Source organism: Lissotriton helveticus, chromosome 5_1, assembly GCF_964261635.1.
Source record: "Lissotriton helveticus chromosome 5_1, aLisHel1.1, whole genome shotgun sequence".
Lineage (NCBI taxonomy): Eukaryota > Metazoa > Chordata > Amphibia > Caudata > Salamandridae > Lissotriton > Lissotriton helveticus.
The window spans coordinates 1,716,523,516-1,716,549,810 of NC_136065.1; positions in this window are offsets into that span (position 1 = coordinate 1,716,523,516).

Genomic DNA, 26,295 nt, shown 5'->3' on the forward strand with positions numbered 1-26,295 from the left:
ATCACATACTAAAAGCAAAAAGATTAGGGGTGAACCTGCCAGAAGGGCCAAGTCCAACAGTAGTATTCGGCATATTGCTGTTAAATGTATTATTAACTTCTTTGGACCTGAAGAAATTGGCTAGAGAGTTGCAGAAGTCAAGGCTGCAGTATCGTAGAGTAGGTTCTAGGGCTTTCACCAAGAGTGTAAATGTGGCAAAAAGCTCTGTTGCAGAGTTCTTTGATGATTGATTCTATTGGAGAAATATTTAGTCTTCCCCTCCTTTATTAGCATTTTATAGTCTGAAATAGCTAAGGAATATATATATATATTTTTATCCTAGGAGTTATAGTTAGGTCTTCACTTCCTTTCCAATTTCCTGCAAAGCTGTTTTTGTAAAACCAGTTTGTTGGTAAACCATGGTTCGGAAGGGGTTTTTCTTTTGTTAGAAAAAGATTTTTCTGGCTCTACTTCTTCTACTGCTGCGCTAATCCATGACACATAGGTGGAGGCGGCAAAGGTGTGATCAGAATTGACAGCTGACTTAGAGTTAAGCAATGAAGATGAAATTCAAATGGGTCTGTACTGTTCCAGGCTTATCCTCTGTTAGAGGAGGAGAATTTATTATAGCTAGGTTTCGACCCTGGAAGACTGATATTGAATTTAACTAATTTTTGGTCTGACCATGTGACCTTAGGGTGAGGATTAATTGTAAAGATGCCATCAAGAGTATGTTCTGCTTTATGAGTAGGCAATGCTACCTGCTGGTGTAAATCAAAATTGGTAAGTGAGTCAGTCAAGGAAAAGGTTTCACAGTCACCTATGTTTTCCAGGTGAAAATTAAAATTGCCTAATATGGAGAAGTCTGTAAATCCAATACTGGACTCCAGAAATTGACTTAAATTGTCATGAAAGGAGGCTTTTGTGCCCGGTGATCAGTAGACCAACGGGCAGAAAAGTATGTCATGCTTACTTGATCAGAAAAGGCAGTGGTTCCCAATCTAGGCCATTTTTTACTGTAAAGCTTGATACTGATATTTAGAAATGGTAGCCAGACTTCCTCCACGCCTAATCAGTCTATCAGGCCTAACGATGGTGTATTCTGCCGAAACCGCTTGAGCCAGATCTGGGTTAACAGAAAGATCTGCCCAAGTCTCTGTAACAACTATAATTATTATTTATTATTTATATGGCGTAAGAATCATCACCAAGGGATCTCTCGGGCCCGGGAAAGCAGACAACAACATACTGAGTCAGTACCCTAGAACAGCCAAGTTTTTAATTTTTTCTTAAAGGCCATGAATGTAGTACTCGTCCGCAGGTCAACTGGTAGTGCGTTCCAATGTTTTGGGGCAACGTAGGAGAAATCACGTTCCCCAATCCTGGCCTTTTTAATTCTAGGAATTTGGAAGAGCTTATGGCCACTAGATCTTAACTGCCGGGTTGGGGTGTACCATATTAATTTCCTCCTTAGATATTCTGGACCTAGACCAACCAGGGCCTTGATTGCCAGACACAGGAGTTTAAAGACTGCTCTTTTCCTCATTGGGAGCCAATGTAGCTCATTCAATAATGGATGAAAAGGAGTGCGTGCCGGTTTATTAAGAACTAGGTGCGCAGCAGTATTTTGCACAACTTGAAGTTTGGAAAATAGATCTTACCTCATCCCCCCCAGCAGGACATTTCCATAGTCAAGCCTACTGATTAGGAGTGCCTGTAACAGGACCTTTCTGGTGGAGAGCAGAATCCAGGGGAAAATCTTCCTTAGCATGCAAAGTAATCCGAAACACTTGCCAGATAATGTTTTCACATGTTTCTCCATGGAGAGTTTGGATTCGATTGATACACCTTTGATAATGTCTCGTCCATGTGAATCCACAAACTCCAAAAGTTCTGGATTATGTTTCTCTAAAGAACATGCACTGACTAGACTACATCTGTATGGGATTTATGAGTATATTGCTGTAATTTGGTAGAGCGACACATTGGGATGGCGTCAAAAGAAAAAAACAGTTTACAACCTGCACACTGAGAAGGGTCAAGATGGGGTTCAACAATCAAACATCCGGTCTCCTTACTGACTAAATTTAGTGCAATCAGTTCCTCCCTTTTGTATTTATTCAATAGCAGTTGTTCTGTAGTAAAAAGGCCTGGGGTTCTTGTTGCAGCCATGGTCCAGGCGTGGACTGGCCCAGACGGGTATAGATGGGCTTGCCTAGGTGCGCTGATCGTCCAATGCGCGGACATGCTCCCATGCGGTTCAAGTAGCCTTCGGAGAACAGGGGGTGTGTCCAGGGGTTGGCTATCCTCAGCGCTTTCCACATCCAGCAGTGAAAGTGGAGGTGGAGTGGTGTGGCTCACTGGTTAGAGGCGGCAGACCCGGGAGCAGAGGACGGCCCGGGACCAGGGTTCAATTCCCGACGCGGCAGGGTCTTGGACCAGGGTCAACGGACTCGATAATTCTCGCCTCGGTGCCTAATCTAACTAGGGATCACACTCGGCAACTCTGGGCATTAGCTTGCCTCATCTCCACAACGGCCCCCCACATACGCCGGCTTTGCCTGGTTTCACCTTGGAGATACCCAGTAGGGACCATCTCACAGGGAAAGCCAGGACGGGTTCCCCAGCGGTCTACAGCGCAGAGATACTCCTTCGGGAGTCGATTCTAGCGCTTTAGAAACCCACAATCAATCAATCAATCAATCAAAGAGGTGGGGAAACATTAAATCTGAAACTAGGGTCCAGCAACCTTTTCTGTCCAGCGACAGCTTCTCTGCACCAGACTGATACTGGTATCACCAACCAAACTAAAATAAAAGTGCTAACTACTAAAACATAAAATCAATAACATAGGGTATAACCCTACCTAAGATGGCACCAATGCTTTCAAGGAGCCAAGCAACTGCTAAAACAACTGCACTAAAGTGCCTACAAGGAAAAACAAACCGGCCATAGGTGGTAAGATAGTATTACCACCCGAGTTGCTTAGAGCAGTGACTATCTTTATAATCAGGCATAGATCATACCTCTAATTTCAAAGCTGGGTACTTGCTCCCATGCTGTTCAAGTAGCCCTCAGAAGACAGGGGTTGTTTCCAGGGGGGTGACGTGACTACCCTTGATGCTTTCCACATCCAGCAGTGAAAGAGGTGGGGTAAAATTAAAGCTGGAACTGGGGTCCAGCAACCCCTTCTATCCAGCGACAGGCTTCCCTGCACCGTACTGATACTGGTAACACAAACCAAACAAAAATAAAAGTGCCAACAACTAAAACATAAAATTAAGAAGGTACCTAAGATGACACCCATGCTCTCAAGAAGCCAGGCAACTCCTAAAACAATGGCACTAAAGTACCTACAAGGAAAAGAAAAACCGGCCATAGGCAGTAAGATAGTATCACCACTCGAGTTGCCTAGAACAGTGTCTAGTGTCTATCTTTACAATCAGGCGTAGATCATACCTCCGATTTCAAAGCTGTGTGGTTACACTCCCATGCGGTTTAAAGTAGCCCTCAGAGTACAGGGGGGTGACCAGGGATGTGCTACCCCTGACGCTTTCCACGTCCAGCATTGAAAGACGTTGGGAAAAGGTAAAGCTGAAACTAGGGTCCAGCACCCCCTTTGGTCCAGCAAAAGGTTCCCCTGCGCTGGATTGATACTGGTGACACAAACCAAACTAAAATAAAAGTGCCAAATGCTAAAACATAAAATCAATAAACTATGGTATAACCCTACCTAAGATGGCACCAGTGCTATCAAGGAGCCAGACAACTCCTAAAACAATTGCACTAAAGTGCCTATAATGAAAAGAAAAATGGGCCTTGGAGTCACTGTGGTTCTGAGGATATAGAGATGCAGGTCCCGTCCTTCTCACTCCCAGGCAAGGAGGGCAGCAGGCAACAGGGCAGGTACAGTAAAGCAAGAGTTCTGCAAAGTCCAGCAGAGTTTAGTACAGTGACAGTACTTTCAGTAGCACAGCAGTCCTTCTTCCTGGTAGAATGTACTCAGGGCCGGAAGTGTACTAAGTTGGTGGTGTCAGGGGTCCAGTACTTATACCCAGTTGTGCCTTTGAAGTGACACACACTTGAAAGAGAGGCATTTGAAGTGCACAAAGTCTCTGCCCTTCCTGCTCTGGCTCCAGACTCATTATAAAGGGCTATGCAGCTCTTTGTGTGGGGATAGACACAGCCCATTCAGGTGGAAGTGTCAGCTCCCCTCCCATCCTGACCTGTGTGACCAACCAGGATGTTAAGGGCCCATCAGGCATACCTAAGCTCCCTTTGTGTGGCACCATCTAGAGGGATTGCACAATACCCAGCTGTCACCAACCCAAGATGTGCATTCACAGACAGGCAGAGGCACAGAATAGTTAAAGGAAGAAAATGCCAACTTTCTAAAAGTGGCCTTTGCAGACTTGCAACTTAAAATACTTCATTTGACGCTATGGTTTTAAATTGTGATTCCAGAGACACCAAACTCATATCTATCTTTTTCCAAATTTACATTGCACTTATAATATGTAATATGGCAATCTCAATATTAACCTATGAGAGGGATAGTCCTTGTAGTAGTGAAAAAGCAATATAATAGCTTTTCAATACTAGGGCATGTAAAACTTAAAAGTATGTGTTTTTTTTCAAATACATGGCACCCTGTTGTTGGGGCTGTCCAGGCCCTCCCTTTGGAGTGCCTTACTTTTATTAAAAAGAATGGTTTGTGCCTGGCAAGAGGGTTAACTTGCTAGGTCGACATGGCAGTTTAAAACTGCATGCACAAGCTCTACTACGGCAGACCTGAAACATGTTTAAAGGGCTAATGAAGTGGGTGGCACAGTCAGAGCTGTAGGCCCACTAGTAGCATTTAACATACAGGCACTTTACTCGGGACTTATAAGTAGAGTAAATATGCCAGTTGTGGATAAGCCAAATGGTACAATGTTTTGTGGAAAGAGCGCATGCACTTTAGCACTGGTCAGCATTGGTAAAGAGCCCCATGTCCTAAAGTCAGCAAAAATTAATTCAGAAACACAGAATATTAGAGGACAACAAACCAAGGGAAAGCAGGCCAAGCATGCCAGGTCTAGCAGTAAAGATGAATGGGGCAAGAAATTGTCAACATTTTAAAAGTTGCATTTTCAGAATTGTAACTTAAAATCCGACTTCACTATTAAAGAGGAATTTAAATTACAATTTGTTTGAGTGTAAACAGTGTCAATAATTGGGTTACTGGTTGACTGGGGTGTGAACCATGGTCAAGCTGCAACCACAATCCTAGTCAGGCTAGGGCAGAAGCAAACCCAACTTAGCCTGTGCTCACCCTCCTTGTAGTTTGGCACAGAGCTGTCAGGCTTAACCTAGAGGCAATGTGTAAGGTATTTGTTCAACACTTAAAACAGTAAAACTGTGAAAACACCACACAAAAAGATCATACTCCAGGATAGTAAAATAGAGCATTTCAACATTTATTAAACAAAACAGGATCAAAACTACAAAAATCCAATCAGTATATCAAACGTATGAATACTCTGCAATATAGTGCCTAAAAGTGTAAAGCACCAACTATGAGTATCTGGTTGCGCTCGGGCCAAGTTCAAATGTACACCCTGACCACAATGGAGCGTGGGTAGGCTTAGGTTACTCCCCCTAAAGGTTTACTTTCTCAGGTTTTATGCCAAGAGTCCTTTTTGCATTGGGGAAGACTGCAGGGAGTAAGGAGAGTGTTGCTAGTGGTGGTTGGCGTGGCACCAGAAGCATGCCTGGCGTTGTGCTCAGGTAGGATGGAGCCTCGCATTGACAGTCCTCCATGGCGAGCAATGCTTGCTGTGCGCAGAGATGGGCTCATGGCGGCTGCACTGGTTTTTGGTGTGAGCGGCATGGTTCCACTCTGAACATACCCATTTGCATTCACGAATAGCACATAAGCTTGCTTTAAGAGCCCGCTGAGCCGCACCGAGTGTCCACGAACTGAAGGGCATCTATGTAGACGGATCAATGAGCTCAAGAAGTGAATGTTATGCCCCTGAGGCTCAGATCAGAAGGCCAGCAGACTAGCCCTTTGAGTCACTCGGGGATCCTGGGTTCAAGATGCGTTGCAGGTTCAATTCTCCCGGGAAGATAGCAGCAGGTCAGCACAAAAGAGCAGCGGCTCCTACAGAGTGGTAGTCCAGTAGAGTGACAGTCCTTTCAGCAGCAAAGCAGTACTTCATCCTGGCAGAGTATCCACAGATCCAGAAGTGTACTGAAGAGTTGGTGTTTGAGGTTTTTCTGTAATACACTGGTGCCCTGGTTCTGGAAAGTTGGTGAAGCTTCTAGACAGTGGCTTCAAAGTGACCTGAACTTCCTTCCTCCTCTGCCCTGACTGAAGTGACAATGCAGGGTTGTTAGGCCCTTTGTGTGGATGCACGACACAGCCTACTTAAATGTAAGTGAGGCTTGGCCCAGCTCCATCCTCCGATCCTGCCAGTGATTGCCTTACCAGTTATGTTATGTTATGTTATGTTAATAATGATTTATTAAGCGCACTGACACTGATTGTTTTCCTGGCGCTGTTGAAGACAAAGGACGAGGTCAGAGTTGTAAGCCTGCAGAGTTAATGAAATTCTTGTTGGTAGAGCCAGGTCTTTAAGGTTTTCCTAAATGACATGAGGTCCAGACATAGCCGGATCTCAGGGGGGAACGCATTCCACAAGCGAGGGGCCAATGTGCCGAATCTGCAACCGCCCGAGCGTTTGCGTTTAAAAGATGGTATCTGGATGGGGCGTGGCCAAGATGGCGGAGTGAGTGGTCGCACTTTCGCGAGCTCTCCTGACCTTGAGCCCCTACGCCGCTAAATAGTACGGATCTCCCCCCGATCTGCTGCTTACATCGCAGCGGGAACGAAGGAGCACCCTCGACTTGCTCGAGGACCCAGCCGAACGCCGGTGCTGAGGCGGAGAGGCTCCGGTGATCGAGCGCGGAGCGAGGCTGTGCAGTGACGGGGCCTACAACGAACGCCTCCGGGTGTAGATCGAGACCTTGAATCTCTGGCCGCGGCAGACCGGACTGGAGCGCTGGTGCCGGCAAACCGAGTGAGACACTGGTGGAGCCTCGGCCGAGCCCTTGGGCCGGAAGCACGGCCGGCACAGACAAGCGGCGGCGTCGGAGCGCTACGACCGGCCTCGGCTGCTACGCGAGGCCGGGGACGCGGCCTGCGACCGGAGCGAACGGACCCCCGGTGGCGGTTTCAACCCAAGAGTTCCCCGATCGACGGGAGAGGGCAGGTGAAGGGCCGCCTACAGCGGAGGGAGCGGCAGGGGAAGAACGCCGGGGATCACGGACTCGCTGCGCACAGGGAGTGCGGTAGCCCTGAGATCGGGCCCACGAGGAGACCAGACGCAAGTGGAGGCGCAACCGCGTAGGCGGCCTGCCAGTGCCGTTGCTTTGAGGGAGAGTCGGACTCGGACCATGTTGTGAGCGGGGGCCCCGACAGGGTGTGGTTGGCGCTTCCACCCTCCATCCCCCGGACGCAGACCTGGGGGAGCGCCGACCGGGTACCCGGTGCATACCGGCTGGACCACGGGAGAGACGGCTTGGCCCCGAGCTTGGAGGAAGGCACTCAGGAGTTTCACAGGGGAGTACCACGGGCTTCCTTGGGTACGAGGTTCAGCACAGCGGAGGGTCGCAGCGAGCAGCAGAGGCCTAGCGAAGGGAGTCACCGCCAACGCCCGGCACAGGCGGTGGTGGTGCGAGAAGGCTCACGATCAGGGCCGGTGGCTCGGCACGCCCCCAGGGTCCCCGAGACGATAAAGATGCAGCGGGCCTGCGAGAGGGGATTGAGCAGCGACTGAGCGCGTGGGGTCCCTCTCTGCAGCGTGGTCGACTGGCAGAGGCTCCCGGTCCGGACGGTGCCCCATGGGGAACTTGGGCAGAGACTTATCAAACAGCAGCCGGAGTCAGGTGGCCCGGGAGCCGTGGCAGAGGCATCGACGACCTAGGCCCGCAGGGCCCACGAGATCGTACCGCGCCAGATTTGCTGACCCACCACGTGGCTGGCCGGTGCATGAAGGTACCCACCTCACTGTGATTGCTTCTGGGACGTACGCCGGAGAGCAGTGATCGGGGCTGATATTCCGCTGCACATGCTGGAGTGGACGGACTACACGGCAGAGTTGAAGACGGTGGCCTCTTCCCGGTGAGCAGTGCCCCTGATCGTCTTTGATTACCGCCTGACCCTAGAGGACAGACAAAGCTCGCACGAGTGGGGCCCGCCTTAGCAATGGCTAACAACAGAGGGAATAAGAAAGGAGACCGGACACTTCCGGAGATGATGAGCAGGGGTGCGATGAAGCAGGACAAGGGGCAACACTCCCCGGGCCCTTCGCGAAACGTGGTGGGAGCAGGAGACGGAGAACCTCCGGTCACCAGGTCCTTTCTGGAATCTCTCTTCAGCTCCCTAAGGGATGATTTTCAGGCGCTGAAACAGGAAGTCGCCGGGGAAGTCCGAGAGGTGCAGCGAGAGGTTGAGAGCCTAGGTGAAAGAGTGGCTACGGTGGAAGGATCCGGGCATGCCAGAGATGAAGAGATCGCACACTTGCAGCAGGAGGTGCTGCGCCTACAGGACCAACAGTTAGACCTCCAGGCACACAATGAGGACCTTGAAAACCGGTCCCGCCGGAACAACATCCGAGTCCGGGGAGTGCCGTTGAAGGAAGAAGGGGAGGACGTGGACGGATACTTACAGGCATGTTCCGGGAAGTACTGGGTGAATCGGAGGACTTCCCTATAAGAATCGACAGAGCACATAGAGTGGGACTGGCGCGCCGAATCTCGGCGCCCCCGCCAGATATATTGGCCTTCCTACCGGACTTTCCACTTAAAGAGCGAATCCTCCGTGAAGCACGACAACAGCAATCGCTGCAGTTCCGGGGACACCCGGTTGCGCTCTACCAGGACTTATCAACGATTATGCTTCAGAAACGAAGAACATTCAAAATAGCGACAGACTTTTTGAGGTCTCATGGGACGCAATATTCATGGGGTCATCCCTTTCGGCTCATCTTTAGGTGGAACGGCGTCTTGCATCAACTTCGGTCCCTCCAGGACACTTGTGAAGTGCTGGGGATCACCGCGACGGATGATGAAGCCCACACTCCTCGACGTCGGCGAACAACCAGGGAGGGCTGGCAGAGAATCCCTGACCGGCGATCCTCGACCGCCTCTGCTAGACCGGATTCGCCCACTATCTGTGCCGGAATGGAAGGTGCACTGCGGGGGGCGGCTGGTGATGCTGCCCCGGTTGAAGTCACACTGACGGCCTGAGAGGTCTCCGGGCATGGTGTGAGAGAAAGGGCCAGAAGCCCGATACACGGAGACACCACATCGAAGACCAGAAAGAACTCCGGGGGGAGATCGACACAGCCTTCACAGACATGCAGGTTCGGGGGTTCAGGGGAGGGGGGGGCGGGGGGGTGTAGTGGCTGGACGTCCACTTAAGTAGACTTTCCACAGACTTGTCCGCTGAGTACTGGACTGGGACAATGGGGTTTCTGAAACAGTTGGCAGGGGGGTGTGCAGGGGAGGGGTGTGGCTGGGGTAGTTGCGGGTTGGGTATGGGGGAGACAGTTGGAGGGGGGTCAGGGAGTTCTGGGCGGGAGTTGGGGAGTTGGAAGGGAGGGGGGGGTTGTCCAGTGCACTATGCAGGTTCTAGTAGCTTCAATGGCGCTCATGCACCCTGCCTCGCCCGAGCGGGGATATAACGCTTTTATTTACACCTTCTCCTATGCCTCCTGACACTTTTAAGGTAGTGACCCTGAATGTCAGGGGTCTGAACAATCCGGTCAAGCGGAGGGCGGTGCTGTCTCTCCTGGAGAACACGCATGCAGACGTATGTCTCCTTCAAGAGACGCACCTGCTGCCACAGGACACAAATAGGCTGTGCTCACATAAATTCCCGACACAGTTCTTCTCTTCCTGTTCCAGTAAGACGGCGGGGGTGGCGATTCTGGTAGCCAGACACTTTAAAGGGGACATCCTTCACAAACTCACAGAACACAAAGGGCGACTGTTAGCATACCGGTTTAGGATTGGAGGTCTTACTTTCACGGTCGGGTCCCTGTACAGCCCTAATGAACAGCAGACACGTTATTCTCGGCGGGGACTTTAACATGGTTTTCGACTCGGCCATGGACAGATCTGCGCAGTGTTCCCCGCAGGTCGGGGAGTTCTCCGCCGGATGTAGGGCGCAGCTGTCGGAGGTAGACTTACTTGACCTCTGGCGACATATGCATCCCACAGACAGGGGATATTCATATCATTCCCACGTCACAAAACATATGCGAGGCTAGACCACCTCCTGGTCACGTCTCTGGTGCGGGTATTGGTCTCGGGATCAGACATGGGAGTGCTATCCTTATCGGACCATGCCCCGGTCTCAGCCACTCTCTGTCTACCACCGGTGGTTAGTCCTCCCAGAACATGGCGCCTCCGTGACACCCTGCTACACAGGAGGGTAGTGGTGGACCGCATCGAGGGTGCGATCCGGGAGTATCTGACCCACAACGATAACTCTGACACCACCCGGGCAACGCAGTGGGCGGCCTTGAAGGCAGTCCTTCGGGGGAATTCTTGGCGATCTCCTCTGCTGAGAATAAGGAGCGACAGGCCAAGAGGGAAGAACTCACCCTGCGGGTCCGCGAGCTTGAACAGATGCACCGCAGGACAGGGGCCCCCAGAATATGGCGGCAGCTTAGGGAAGCGAGGAAACTCCTAGCGGCCCTGGATTTGGACCGCGCGGAATATGCTGTGCTCCGATTGCGCCATACCTATTATACAGGTGGGGACCGTTGTGGCAGGTTGCTGGCCAACAGGCTCCGAGCAGCGCACCAGAGTAAACTGGTGAAAGAGATCTCTGACCCCACAGGCGCGGTGGTGACGGAGGACGCCCACATAGCGGAAGAGTTCCGCAGGTACTACGCGGATCTCTATGCTGGTGACCCTCCGGATGAGCGTCCGCATACCTGGACTCGGTCACTCTGCCCTCCCTGGATCCCTCGCAGGCGGAATACTTGGATCGGGATATCCGAATAGAGGAGGTGATTTCCGCCATCGACCAGGCTTAAGCATGGCAAAGCACCGGGCCCGGATGGATATTCCTCGCTTTTTTACAAAACATTCTGCACGACACTAGCCCCAATTCTTACTCGCCTTTTTAACTCGTTCGCTGACCCGGGGGCCATTCCACCTGACCTCCTGCGGGCTTCTCTCACGGTTATACCCAAACCTGGGAAGGACCGGAAGCATTGCGGATCGTACAGACCGATATCCCTTTTGAATGTGGATTTAAAACTCTACACGGGGATCCTGGCGGCCCGCCTAGCCCCCCACCTGCCCGGTCTTATAGACCCAGATCAGGCCGGTTTTGTCCCGGGGAGGCAGACGGTAGACAACACCAAGAGGATGGTCCACCTTTTGGAGAAAGCCTCCCAGATTCCAGGAGAGAGAATGATGCTGGCGGTCGACGCTGAGAAGGCGTTCGACCGGGTGCACTGGCCTTATCTTGAACGGGTCCTGATGAAGGCCGGCATAGGAGACAAGTTCCGATCCATGATCCTTAATTGCTACAGGCTGCCGACTGCGGTGGTTCATGTGAACGGTTATAGTTCGAGGAGCTTCAATATCGAGAGAGGCACCAGGCAGGGATGCCCGCTTTCGCCCCTGCTCTTCGCGCTTTACATGGAGCCGTTTGCCCAACGGGTGCGTGACAATCCCGCGGTGACGGGGGTGCGGTTTGGAGGCTTCAGGCACGCCATAAGCCTATACGTGGATGATGTCATATTGTCGCTTGACGAACCCCGGACGGCCCTGCCGGCCTGCATCGAGGAGCTGGTCTCCTTTGGTGCGGTCGCGGGTTTTAAAATGAATATGGGGAAATCGGTGGCTCTGGACATCTCCCTTACGCCGACCACTAGGGCTCACTTACAAGACCAATTCTCCATGCTTTGGTCATCGGAGGTGGTGCCCTACCTGGGGATCCGGCTGGCCCCCACCTTACCAGCTATGGTGTCGGCTAACTACATTGCAAAAGGCAAAATGATCCGGGAGGAGTTGTGCGATGGAATCGCGGCACTCTCTCCTGGTTAGGCAGGATAGCTGCTGTCAAAATGACGGTCCTGCCCCAGGTGCTTTACTTCCGGGCCCTACCGCTCCAGCCACCAGTCGGGTGGATCCCGCAACTACAGGCGGATCTCTCGCGTTTTATTTGGCAAGGCAAAAAGCCCAGAATGCGCAGGGCTCTTTCTATGTTGGCCCCAGAAGCGGGAGGACTGGGAATACCGGATCTTCGTAAGTACTTCCAAGCGGCACAGTTGCGCTATCTGGTAGAATGGAGTAGGTGGGAGTCAGATAAGCACTGGCTCTTCCAGGAGGTGGAGGGCCGGCCCCTATAGGAAATCCCATTTCTGCGTCGGCCTCACCGGCCCAAGAATCTGTATGCCTCCTTTGTCACAAGAGTACCCCTGCGGGTCTGGGACGCCACCAACCTCCCATATAATCTCACCTCGTTCCCGTCACCGCTCACACCAATAGTGGACAACCCGGACTTTACTCCGGGGATGGAAAAAGGGGCCTTCGCACACTGGAGACTGGCGGGGTGTCGTGCCCTGTGTCACATGTATGGCCCAGAAGGGGTCATCCCCTTCCCGCACTTTCGGCGGGAATTTTCACTCCCTGAAGCTGAGAGACACCGCTATATGCAGGCTCGCCACTAGGCACTTCAACCACAGGTGCGGGAGATGGCTGATAGACACCTCCTCCCGTACGAGAAATGGCTTCTGACACGCACATCAGACTCAAAGTTGATCACGGATCTCTATAGGCTACTACAACCACCTTCTTCACACCTCTATAACCCGGGGAGAGACCGCTGGGAACGGGAGTTGGGTAGGACACTGAGCCATTAAGAGTGGGAGCAGATATCCTATAGGGCAAGGCACTCGGCATATCACATGGGCCTCACTGACACGCTGACTAAGGTCTCTACCTACTGGTACTACACGCCGGAGCGGGTTCACAAACTGGACCGTAGCAAGGAGGCTACCTGTTGGAGGGGGAGCGTGCACAGGGGCACACTGACACACATTCTATGGGACTGTCCGCTTCTAGAACCCTACTGGAAGGAAGTGATAGATGAAATTGACTCCCACTTTTGCATAGAATTGCCACGTTTTCCCGCGTACACCCTGTTAGGGCTCCCGAATGGACTGATGTACCCACTCAGGTCACGCAGGGGTAGACAAATAGCCATTGCACTTGGGTCAGCGGTTCAGAACATCTTGATACACTGACGCACTGCCACAATACCCTCCATCACGGGCTGGCTCCATAGATTATGGCACGTGCTGGGCATGGAGAAATTGTCACTCACAGTGGCGGGGGATATAGAACAATTTAATGATATTTGGCAGCCATTCCACTCCCTGCTGCTCACAGAATTTAGAGAACTCACATGTCCCAAATACCTCCGTCTTTTGCGACTCACGGGCCCAGCGGCGCCGACCTCTTGATTGGATTGGGGATTCACCTCTCCCGCACAAGGCGACTTGGGTGGATGACTCGGAAAGGACCTGTGCACTGGACGAAGGGAGGGGCGGGGGGGGGGCAGGGACTTGGGGGTTGGGATGTTGGGGTTTTGGGGGGGAGTTGGAATTGGGAATGTCATTTCATACTACAACACTGCATATCCCTCAATGCCGTAGCGGACTGGCCCACGTACGACCTGCACTTGATAGATGTACGCCGTTGGCGCGGCCTTGTCCGCACTGATATGATGCCTCATACTTTTGTATGTTTGTCCATGTATGTTGTGCTGAATAAAATACTTTAAACCTAAAAGATGGTATCTGTAGAAGGCCTTGGTGAGCCGAGCGCAGATTTTGGGACGGGGCATGCTTCATAATAAGTTTCGTAATAAATTTAGGACTTTTGCAATGAAGCGCTTTAAAAATCATGCAGCCAACTTTGAAGGTGCAGCGCTGAGCCACAGGGAGCCAATGAAGTTTCTTCAAAAGGGGGTGGCTGATTGCCATCTGGGCTGACTCAAAATCAGCCTGGCTGCGTGGTTTTGCACCATCTGAAGGCGTTTCAGAAGGTACTGAGGGAGGCCCAGATAGATCGAGTTTGCGTAATCTAGGTGAGAGATCACGGTGGCAATCACCACCTGTGTCAAAGCTTCCAGGGTCAGAAGGCGACGGACCTTCCGTATTTTTGAGTGATAGGTCGCTGTTCAAGGTGACACCAAGTGTCTTTGCCGAAGAGGAAGGGATTGGTGCCTGACCCATGTCCGTCGGCCCGAAATTTGAACCCCAGTGTTTGACACTGTCACCTGTGAGAACCAACTCGGTTTTTCCTGGGTTCAGCTTCAAATGGTTTTGGTCCATCCAAGCTTGGATGAACCTCATTGTTGACTGTAAGATGGAAATGGATGCTTCCGAGTTGTCAATTGTAAAGAGTAGCTGCAGGTCGTCCGCATAATTGAGGGCCGTCACCTGTTTATCTCTAAGAGCCTGGATTAGGGGAAAAATATATAGATAAAACAGGTGGGGAGACAGGGAGGAGCCCTGGGGTACGCCGCACGTGATGACCTGTTTGGTGCCAACTAAGTCACCCAGACGAACTGCCTGAGATCGGTCCTCTAGGAAGGACTTCAGCCAACAGGCATTTGGCTACATAAGCCTCCAACACCTTAGCTAAAAAGGGGAGAAGGGAAATTGGGCGATAGTTTGCCCTGCATGTGGGGTCTGCCCCGGGTTTCTTTAAGAGTGGTATAACCGTTGCTTCCTTAAATGCGAGGGGGACTTGTCCGGAGGCTAATTAATCGTTTAGGAGGATGCAGGCAGGGGCTGGAATGACTGAGAGGCAATCTTTCAAGATGTAGGGTGGGCATCTGTCCGAAGTGGCACCTGATTTTACTCTCACCAGTAGCTCCTGAAATTGATCTGGGGTAATGGAGGGGAAGCTGCTGAGTGTACCAGTAATATTAGGATTTACGGTTTCAGAGAAGGTGGGGTTTATGGTTTGTGGAATACTGGCTTTAATGGCCGCAATCTTCTCTATAAAGAAGACATTCAATGAGTCGCAAAGGGTCTGGGTCGGAGGTAAGCTTGGGCGGGCATTGTCAAGATTCGTTAGCTCATTGAGAATGGAGAAAATGTCCTTTGATCTGTTAGTCGAGTTGATAATACGAGAGGAAAAATAGGCAGCTTTAGTGGATAGGATAGATTTCATGTATTCTTTCCTGGCCATAATATAGCGGGACTTAGAGTCAGGGGCACAGTTGCGGCACCACTGGCGCTCTAGTTGGCGCAGGGCCAATTTCTTTACTTTAAGGTCCGGAGAGAACCATTTTTGGGCTTCTGCGCGCCGGGCTAATTTGACCTTCTTGTATGGGGTGTGGGCGTCACTAGCTGTTTGCAGCCAGCCAGAGAGATTATTTTCCGATGTATTAATATCAGGGTGATGGGATGGGACGGAATTAGCAAGTGTTTGTAAAAATTCAGATCTGTCTAGGGAATTCTATTTCCTAGCCCGTCCACCAGCTGCTGTGGCGGTTATCCTTTTAGGGGAATAAACAAGATTAAATTTAAGAAGAAAATGGTCAGACCATAAACATGGGTTATTTGCCGGGGTTGTAACTAAGAGGGAATTAGACCAAACCTGGTCCAGAGTGTGGCCTTTACAATGGGTTGGTGAAAACACTTGTTGTTCAAAGTTCAGATTTGTGAGGAGCTCAGTGAGTTCACACGACTGGGGGCCTTCCAAAGGGTCATTGAACCAGTAATTGAAGTCCCCTACCAGAAGAATCCTGGCATGGTCTATAGCCAGATTAGCGATTTGTTCGCTGAGCGTGAGAGGGAAGGCAGGCATATTGCTCGGGGGTCTATACAATAGGACACAAGCCACTGTTGTGTAAGAGTTTTCAATTTTTAGGACCAGGTTTTCAGTGTCCGGAAGGTTCAAGCTAGTCAGGGCGGTGACTTTCAGGTCATAGCGAAAAATGTCCGCCACTCCCCCACCAGGTTTACCTGACCCACGGTCGGCATGGATAATGCAGTAATTAGGTGGCAGTGCCGCTATTATATCTGGGGCAGAATCTTGGGTCAACCACGTCTCAGTAAGTAGAAGGATGTCAGGTTTATCCATGTCCAACAAGAGAAAAAGGTCCATCTTGTGTTTTACCATGGAACGGGTGTTTAGGTAAAATATGGACATGGAGTAAGAAAGGAAACCAGGCTCTGTGTGACTGATAGGACATGGATTTATCGTTGTAATGGTTTCAAGGGGGGAGGTGCAGTTAGCTAAAATCCCCAGTCTCTGGGCCCGGTTATATGTTACCCCAGACAAGTAGCCCTGACCGTTGTTGATGTTCAGCAACTCATCACAGGACCAGTAAGACCTAAGCTCTCAATGTGTGTGGCTGTCTAGAAGGAATACACAAAGCCCAACTGCCAACTACACCCAGTCATGGGATCAGAGACATGCTGCAGGCTCTAAACGGCTAAGGCAAGAAAAAAGTCATCTTTCTAAAATTGTCATTTTCAGAATTTTAATTTCAAATCCAACTTCACCATTAGTTAGGATTTTGAATTGTGATTACAGAGACACCAAACATAAAAGGGTCATCTCTTCCCATTTGGACATTACACTTATAAAATATAAAAAAGGTAACTCCAATATTATCCTATGGAAGAGATAGGTCTTGCAGTATTGTAAATCAATGTTAGGAGTTTTTCACTACCAGGACGTGTAAAACTTACAAGTAAGTGTCCAGCATTTTAAACAAACTGCACCTTGCCCTTGGGGCTGTCCAGGGCACACCTTAGGGGTGGAATATAAGTATTAAATAGTAAGGTTTGTGCCTGGTATGAATTTACTTTGTGAGGTCGATATGCCAGGTTTAAAACTGCACACGAGATCTATAATGGCAGGCTTGAGTTTAAAGGGCTACTGAAGTGGGTGGCACAATCAGTGCTGGAGGCCCACTAGTAACATTTAAATTACAGGCCCGGGGCACAGGGAGTGACCCGGGTAAATTAAATATGCAATATGTGAATAAGCCAATTGTACCAAGTTTTAAGGCGAGAACACAAGCAATGTAGCACTGGTTAGCATTGATAACGTGCACAGTGTCCTAAAGCCAGTACAAACAAATTCAGCAAAAATGGGAGGAGGAAGGCCAAAACTTTGGGGATGACCCTGCAGAAAGGGCCATTTCCCACAAACAGCATATTTCTATCAGCTCCCAATCTGAAGTTATCACTTAATATAAGTAATAAGGTAACCTAGTGTTACTCATTGGGTGAGACAGGTCTTATCAAAGTGAAAAATGACTTTAGGAGGTATTCACTGCCAGGACATACAAAACATGCGTATTCATGCTCCACGTGTAAATCCAGTCCTCTTGGAGAACATTTCGAGGAATGGGGTATAGTCTTCGTGGAGACTTGTGAAAAACTGAGCTTCAGAATAATGACCTTATAAATGCACTGTTTCTCATTATTTAGTGCCGTTGATGAATTTGTTTTTAAATATGCCTCATTGATTTATCTAATGGTGCAAGGCCTTACTCCGGCCATGCGATTGCAATCTACTGCCTTTTTTATGTTCTTTTTAATGAAATTTCAATAAAAATATGTATTTTCTTTTTAAGAACTGCTCACAAAGGCTGAGGCATGTTTTACAGGGCTACTTTAGTAGGTGGAACAATGAGTGCTGCTGCCTGCCAGTGGTATGCAATTTACATGCCCTCGGTACAGGTAATACAATTTTCTCGGGACTTACAAGAAAATCAAATGTCCAATCTTATCATGTTTTATGGAGGGAGCACAAGCACTTCAGCACTGGCTACCCTGTCATAGGTGGTTAAAATGTGCAGAGTCATAATGCCAACAAACATAAGTTCAGTAAACAAATCAGAGAGTGAAGGCTAAACTATGGGGAGACACTGCAAAAAAGGCCTGGTCCAACTGTCATGCTTGTAGGTCAGTAAAGGGCTTCCTGATTGTGTCTATGCCCTGTTCGCTTATGAGCCCTCTGTGTGAGACGGTGTTAACCCCTTCGCTGCGGCGGCTATTCCGCCGCAGCGCTAAGGGGGAGGCGGGGCCGCGTGGCGGTCCCGTGCTCGTGACGGAACCGCTCCGTCACGGCCCTAAGGTGAGCTGTGCTTGTGACGGAACGGTTTCGTCACGGACCCGCCCGCCCTTAGAACGTCAGCGCAGGCGCGGAATTCGCGCCGCGCAGGCGCGGCGAGCGGGCCGTGACGGAACCGTTCCGTCACCAGCACAGCCCACCCGAGACTCGTGACGGAACGGTTCCGTCACGAGCATGGGAGGGGTTAAAGGTGAGGCAAATTGTGTGTGTTTCTGAATTTTTTAGTCTTACACTAAAATCTGGAATTCAAGCTTTCGCTTGCTGACAACATCTTGCAGCAGGATTGCTGAAAGGTTGACAACAGACATACTAATTTTGAACGTTGCCATGGACGAGAACGATGATCACTGAGCCAGCTGTACATTGGTTGGTTCTTGTTCCATTTAGTCTGGTAAATAATGTTGTTATTCCACATGAAAATCGTCATCCTAATCCATGCAGCAAATGATAACTGTTACTTTTTTCCAAGGATATGTTCATGAGGGGTGTGCACATTTGTTAAAAGCATGAATGCTCACAACCCATGGATTTGCTAGTGCAGGTTTTATTCAAATCGACTTGAAAGAAAACTAACCATGCATGCATCAGGAGGCCCGTCTCCTTCTGGTTGCTCTGAGAAGAAAGTTTCAAAGTCTGGCAATTTGGTGCTAAAATTATTGTGCAATTTTAATCAACCTCACCTTATGAATGCCTTGCAAGTCGATGCAGAGTGGACAGAGTGGGCAGGCGTTGCTAATAAAAGGACAATAGATTGCGGATCTACATTTTCTCAGTTTGATTCTTGATAGCAAACACGAGTAAGGCTTTGTGAGACAGTGCTACACAATAAAGTGAGTTTTCAGAGGATTTGGCGGTCTTTATGGCAACATATCTGGAGAACTCTGGATGTTGAGTATGGTTTAACTGAATCGATCATTTCTCAGTAGTAGGACCCAGGCAGTTCTTCCTGAGGAAGTTGCCCCACTACAAGATCGCCAGCCCTTGGCAACCAGACAGAAGCAGACGTGGAAGGGGCTGTGTGAAGTGGCGTTTGCACCTCAGTTAAGCACTGCGTGATCTCTTAGAAATTCTGTAACGGATCAAGGTCTGATTGATCATGAGGATGTATGAGCCTTGAGAGCTCAAAGGTATATATTTTCACTCTAATGAGATGTACAATTTAGTAATGCAGTACCAACAATTTGTTGTACCCTCTCGGCACTTGGTTTGTATGTATGTTCGAGTGTGGCATCCGTATATCACAAGCCTAGCTAAACGACAGTCAAGTGCTATACAGGTTCAAACTCAAGTCAACGAGGGATAGGAGCGGTCGTTGGGTTCTAGGTGCAAAAGTATACTTTTACTGCATTCTTTGTGCCACACACTCACACACCAGTGACACACTAAATGCACCAAAAAAGAGACCCCACACAGGATTATATAATATATAAAAAATATCTCATACATTGTATATAACATATTGACCACAATCACATAAACCATAAAACACTTTGCAACTAGGTAATTGTCATAATTTCACAGTAATTGCACTAAAGTAAATACTTATAGATTGCACAATTATCAAGCCTCACCAGATGGCCCTCAGAGGTGAAATACTGGTAGATATCCTTTATCTTTCCAATGGAATATTTTGCTAACTTCTCACAGTGTGGATTGGATGCTTCAATGGAGTCCACTGAAAGCACTGGCTTAGTGAGACTATTTACTAAATTAAAGAATTATTTTGCAGGGTTATTGCTATTCTTAATTTTATGTGCAAAATATTCTGCCCTACATTTTCAAATACATTTGTGATTGGACATGATAGCTGCTCTACATCAGATTTTTATGGGGGAGTCATAAGATTTCCTCCAAGAGCATTCTAGGGCCTTACAGTGCTTTCTAACAGGCGTCAGGGTTTCATTAACACGGACCTGTATATCAGGGATGAAGACATCTAAGGCCGAGGTAAGCCAAGATTGCAAGATGTTATTTGCTGCCTCTACGTTAGAGGTAAGCTGAGGGTGGCACTAAGCGCAACAGACACATCAACATGTAGCAACTAAATGAATCTGATACCATCAACTGGTGCACGATGCTGCTGTTCGACAAGTGAAATGCCCAGAAGTAGAGAGCATAGTATCGCTATCCCTGTGATCACTTAACTGCCTTCCAAAAAAGTAAAGGGTGCTGTTTATATCCGAACAAACAATGCGTACGATTGTTCACAATTCTTCTACTCCTTTTCTGGCTTCCAAATGTAAACTTTATTCACCTAGTCATACACTCTGTTCGAATGGCGGATTCGTTTTGGAATTACCTAAAAGTTAATCACTCACAATGGGGGATCGAGCCTTTTTAGTAGCTGCAACAAAGGATTCGAACAAATTCACTGCAGAATTACATATCACTCAATCTTTCCTTGTCTTTCAGAAGAAACTGAAAAATATTGCTTTTTATTTAACTAAGATGCTTTATCAGTTCCACTTTATACTTCCCAGGGTGTGTTAATATTCTCTATATCACTAAGAAGCTTTTGGGTAGTAGAGAGGATTACAAATACTATTGACATAACCTAACATAACCAACATCTATATAAATTGAATGACTGGTAGGAATGGATTCAAGTTATCAACATAGACTATTTTGGAGAGGAGTGCTGCTCTTGTGAGTACAGCTTTGGTATGTCAAACTGTAGAAGGTTTTGCTACATTACATATTTTACATTGCGACTCATATTGTCACAACACATTTGGCTTTATTGAAGATCTATAATGCCCATGTAAGATGCAGTGTGGCTGAGGTTTGGTATCAGCTGAATGAATACCATCATAAGCTGGTCCATTAAGTCAACTCAGGCAGATTTTTGGGCTAGTTTGCTCACCCACTCCTGGTGCTGTGGATTTACATAGCCCAGGTATTCCCAAAAAGTACGCATATAATGACAGGCAGCATGGATGAGCATATGATACATTTGAACTAAATACATATTTGGGGTGAATTTAGTTTGTAACCTAGATATCGATGTGCTGTTGAGTACCTCAATTGAGATTAGGTGGCTTCATCACCAGAGGAAATACATTTTGAATGTCTTCCCTCACTTTTGTGTACCCTGCTTTTATAAGTTTCCCTCTTAAGGCATTGCAATCACCGGGCTCCTGATGGTAAAACTCTTCTTTGTAATCTTCTTGAAAAATGAGTCAGAAACAACCTTTGTTGGCACCGAGGGATCTGTTTTCTGTGAGCCTAGAAGTAGTGTGTTTAGGTCCAATGTTTGTGCAGTGCAATATCCAAAAGGTTTCACATAAATGTGCTTAATTTTGAACTAAACATGCTCTCTTCACAGCTGCATGAGGAATTGAGTTGCCTTGGTACATGTCTACCACTGGCTGTGATGGAGCAAGGTTTCGCACGTAAAGCGCCTTGCTTGGACTAAGCCCTCTCGAAATAAGCTGTAATACACTAATCAACATGTTTCATTTTATTAATAATGCAAAACACAACATTTCCAGTAAGCTGGGGAAGCTTGTCTATGTGCTTTTACTAACAGTAACTCGAGTGATCTAACATGGCTGCCGCTACGCGGGAACTTTTCTGTGCATGCGTCTGTCACACTAACGTGACATGACGTACTTACTGCTTGGTGGGAAATTCTTGCTTCTGCACACTAGAACTAAGATGGCTACTCTGTGTTTTCTCATGCTAACGCTTGCAATATTGCTTTTACTAAGTTGTTTGTTCTGCATAACGACTAATGCTTTAGTTAAAATAAAGTAATGGAAATAGAGTAGAGATAAGTGGTATGCAGTGCATTCATTTATTTCTTGTACTAAAACTGTTTCTTTTCTACTTTTACATGTATCGTATTTTGGGCCTGACATGTACTTCTGAACTCGGTCTTTGGAGGAACCGCGCCTGTGCAGAGAAGCTCAAATTCCAAAGCACTGGAATTGAAATTCTGCTGAGTCTTGTCTTGCTAGAAGATGTTCCTGGGAACTCGACCTCCTGAACGTTCAAGAGAATATCAAATTATACATTGTATTTGTTATTGAAACATTCATTGCCAGGTGGAATAAAAGTGCATGGGAAAATAAAATATTGGGCGGGAACATAAATCTGAATATTGAAGAGCATGACCTCATAACTGGTATGGTGTGATGACCTCTCCTCGTCTTTTGACCAATCAAATTGAGGGAATTCACACATTTGCAACATTGGGGGGTGGTACACTGCCCTGGAAAATGGTATAACTAAGGTAGGCTTAGCTAGTTAGATTGTCCGACTTGTCCGAATAGCTGACCTGTCACTAACCCAACGCACTCAATAGGCGATCAAGAGCAGAGGTGCTGGTGGAGCACTCTGTCAGAAGATTCGATGACCCAATCGGGGTTCTGGGAAGGAGTTTGATAACCCAATCGGGGTTCTGGAAAGGGTTCAATATCCCAATCGGGGTCCGACAGTTAGCTGCCTAGAGGGGTGTGACGCAGGTGTTGCACTTTAGCTGTGGGTGCCGGTCCTAATCTGTGGTGGTCCTGTCCTGATCCAATGTGGTCCGTACTTACCCTGATTCTGGTCTGCACCTGTTCTATCCTGCTGGCTCCTGCATTATCGGGGGTCCTATCCTTTATCCCAGCCTGTGGCCAGGGTTGGTCTTCACACCATTCTAGGTAAATATAAAAGTCGTAAGGGTATGTTATTGTGCTGTTTCCCTTTTTTACCCTTCCTATATTTCATTACTTCAAGAATGTTTCATGATACTCTCACATCATCTTACTTTGATATATTTTTCTTGATTGATCAAGCCTTGACTAATTTAGTATGGAAATTGACATTTAAAACATTATTTAGATAAAGCGTTTACATTTTTCCCGAGTCTGTTGTTATTTTATGAGTGTAAATGTTTATCTACTACCTATTTTCTTGCAAACTCCCTTGATCCCTTAGGACTCTAAGTACCAGTGACTAGGATTGGTAAGTCAAGGTATAGGTCCTAAAAGAAAAAAGTAATATTACTGGTTAGACGTAGGTTTACCTGTTCAAAGTGTGTATGTGTTTATGGGCCCAGGTGGGTATGGTAAAATTCTAGGCAGGTGAACCCACGCTCTATCAGTATTTTTGGTAGCAGAGTAGTGGTTAAGGTTTAGTTAAGATAGGTAGTTAGTCGTGTGCTGATTATTTTCGAAAATTGAATTGATTTTATGTTTTAACCAAAACCCGTTTGTATTGTTCTATGTTTGTTTGGAATCCCCGGGGGCAGAATAGCAGGTGGTAAATGGAAGCCACTTTGCATTGAGGTCACATGCCTAAGGAAGTAAGTGCATGGTTAGGTAAATTGGAAGCACTAATTAGGGAATTTTTCTGTATAAATGTGTGAATAAATGATAGCAAAGGAGTTCGCTGGTGAAACTTTGGCCTTATATCACCTAGGAAGGGTAAGCCCGAGGGAGTAACAAGTTCTCTAATGCTTGTATAAAGAGTAGGAGGAAGGGATCTACTCGCAGTGTATGAAGAGTAGGTGGAAGGGATCTACTCGCAGTGTATGAAGAGTAAGAGGAAGGGATTTACTCGCAGTAAAATAAATCATCTTTCCTATAAATGTAGTCACTTAGGCACAGTGGCGAATGTTTTTACGTTGTTAAATAATAATTATTTCATTTAAAGTGAAAAGAAAATAAGTTCTCATATTACCTTGCATAAAAGGGAGTCAGTTGCGGAGCTGCACTCACGTCACTCAGAGCCACGCTGTTATTGGTTAAGACAGGAGGTGTGTAATTGTAAAGGAGGGGTGAGTGCAGGAGCTTGAGAACTTGTCTCACGAGAAAAGCCACGCAATCATTGGTTCAAAGTTATTTGAATTCAAATCATTGATTGGTTTTCGAAAATAAGAAATGCGCTGGTATTGGTGAAGCATTTTGTAAACAAATTGAATGTAGCTACATACTAAAATGTATCGGTGCAAAGTATATGTGGCATTTAGATCCAACAGTTATAGGAAATAGACCTGATAGGAGGTACTTAGGTTTTGCGCACGAGCAATACATAAGGGGAAGACCTGATATCATGTACGGTGGAGAAAGAAAACTGTCGCTATTTAAAAAGATCAAGAATTTCTTTAAAAAGGACAAAACGATTAAAACTGGAGAAGGGATTATTATTCCTCCACCAAATACGCCTGCATCATACATGATGGTAGAAATGGGCTACCATACCTGTGTGTGGTTAGAGAATTGGACAGAGTACACAAAAGATGATGGTGTTTTGGCATTTTCAGAACATGGTACCTTTAATGGTAGAGTTTTGTACAATCTGAGAACACGCATGAATGAATTAGATCCCAGACCTAGATTAACTCAGTACGAAGCATTAGAGGAATGGGAGTCTAAGGCTTTTGAGCAAGATAGACCCAGAAGCGACAGAAATTGGAGTACGTTTTATCCCAGATTTCCAAAAGAGACAAGAGATAAACAAATGAAGAAATGGAGACAGTCTATGTTGGTAGAAGGATTATATCCTGTAAGGACTTTAGAGGAAGCGTCCGGAAGCAAATGCACAGAGAAAACGAAAAATGTAATGATTAGTGGTGAATCCGATGATGACTACTTGGAGGATTTGTTAATGAAAAGTCCGCCACCTTACCATGAGGAAGCCAATAAAGTTAACCCTAGCGCCCCGTTCTTAAATCCACCTTTGGTTCCGCAAGTAGTGCATGAAACTTCGTTACAAAAAAGTGTTACAGGAAAGGGACCGAGAAGCCATAAATAAACAGAGAAGTGAATTAATTCTGAAAATGTCACAGTTAAACATGAGTCCTGAAGCCTTGACCATTCCGGTAACCATAGATCCTGTTGTTCCATTATATGGAGAGAAAGAGTCTTGTCCTAGACCTCCTGTTATAACTACACTTTTAGTGCAACCTAGAAAAGAACCCTTGATAGTTGATGATCAAGCAAGTGAATGCAAGTCAGTGATTTCCTTGATGGATTTACCTATAAGGAAACAGGTGGGTGATTCTGTCAGGAAAAATACTCCTGGAACTTCTAGAGAGGTGCGGATGGAAACATCCTCAGGTACAAGAAGTGCTACTGTAGTAACTCCAGAGGAAATAGAGAGATGGTCCCAAGAAATAGAAAGACCAAAATCCCAGCCGAAGGTATTGCATATTTTTAAATTAAGAGTTGAATTAGAGGAACTGATGGCTGGAAATGTGGGATTCGACAGGTTAAACACTCTCAGTGAGGACAAATTGTTGTTTATATGTCAAAGTATCACTCGCAATACTAAAACATTTCATGAAAAGTTAATGAGTTTGGCTGCTGAAACGGGAATTGATATTGGAAAATCTAAACTTTTACAGAAACCTTACGGAGCTGAATTTTCTGACAAAGATTTAGAAAACATTAATGTGTCAGGACGTAAAGTGCAGATCAAGGAGTTACTATCATTGTTGCAGAAGTGGGGTGATTTAGACAAATGGAAAGCTAGATGGGCAAAGAAAAAGGAGGAGGCCCAAGTGAAAAATATTGCAAATGAATATTTATTAAAAGAACCAGAAAAGGTGGAAAAGTTGTGCCCAATGAGAGAAGTGCCTGGAGGAGGTTAAGTGCATGTCCCATGGTCACGACATGGATATTTTATCATTTACGAATCGATTTCCCGAAACTCAGAGAGAAACCTGTAGAGTGGTACAGACAAGAGAGATTTGTAAAAGTTTCAAAAGTACTGCTAAAAGATTTAGATGGGTTATTTGACATTGTGGTTCCTGTGGATCTATGGACAGAATATAAAATAGCGGTTGATTGGCCTAATGATGAATACCCTAGAGACCCGAAGACAGGAGCCTCGTCAGATGAGCTTATGAAAAAATATAATCAAGTAATACTGTACTTGAAAGGAAAGGTACCCCCAAAGGAAACTGACTGGGCACGAATAGACAGAACTACCCAAAATAAAGATGAATCAGTACATGCATATTATGAACGCCTTTTACAAGTATTCAACCAGTACAGTGGGTTGGAAAGCATTGACACAAAAGACATGACCCATTTTATTTATCAATTTGTGTCAGGGTTAAAACCAGAAATTTCTCAAATAATTAAAGACCATAAAATCTGTTGGCAGGCCAAGCCGATAGATGAAGTACTTAAGTATGCAAAATATTGT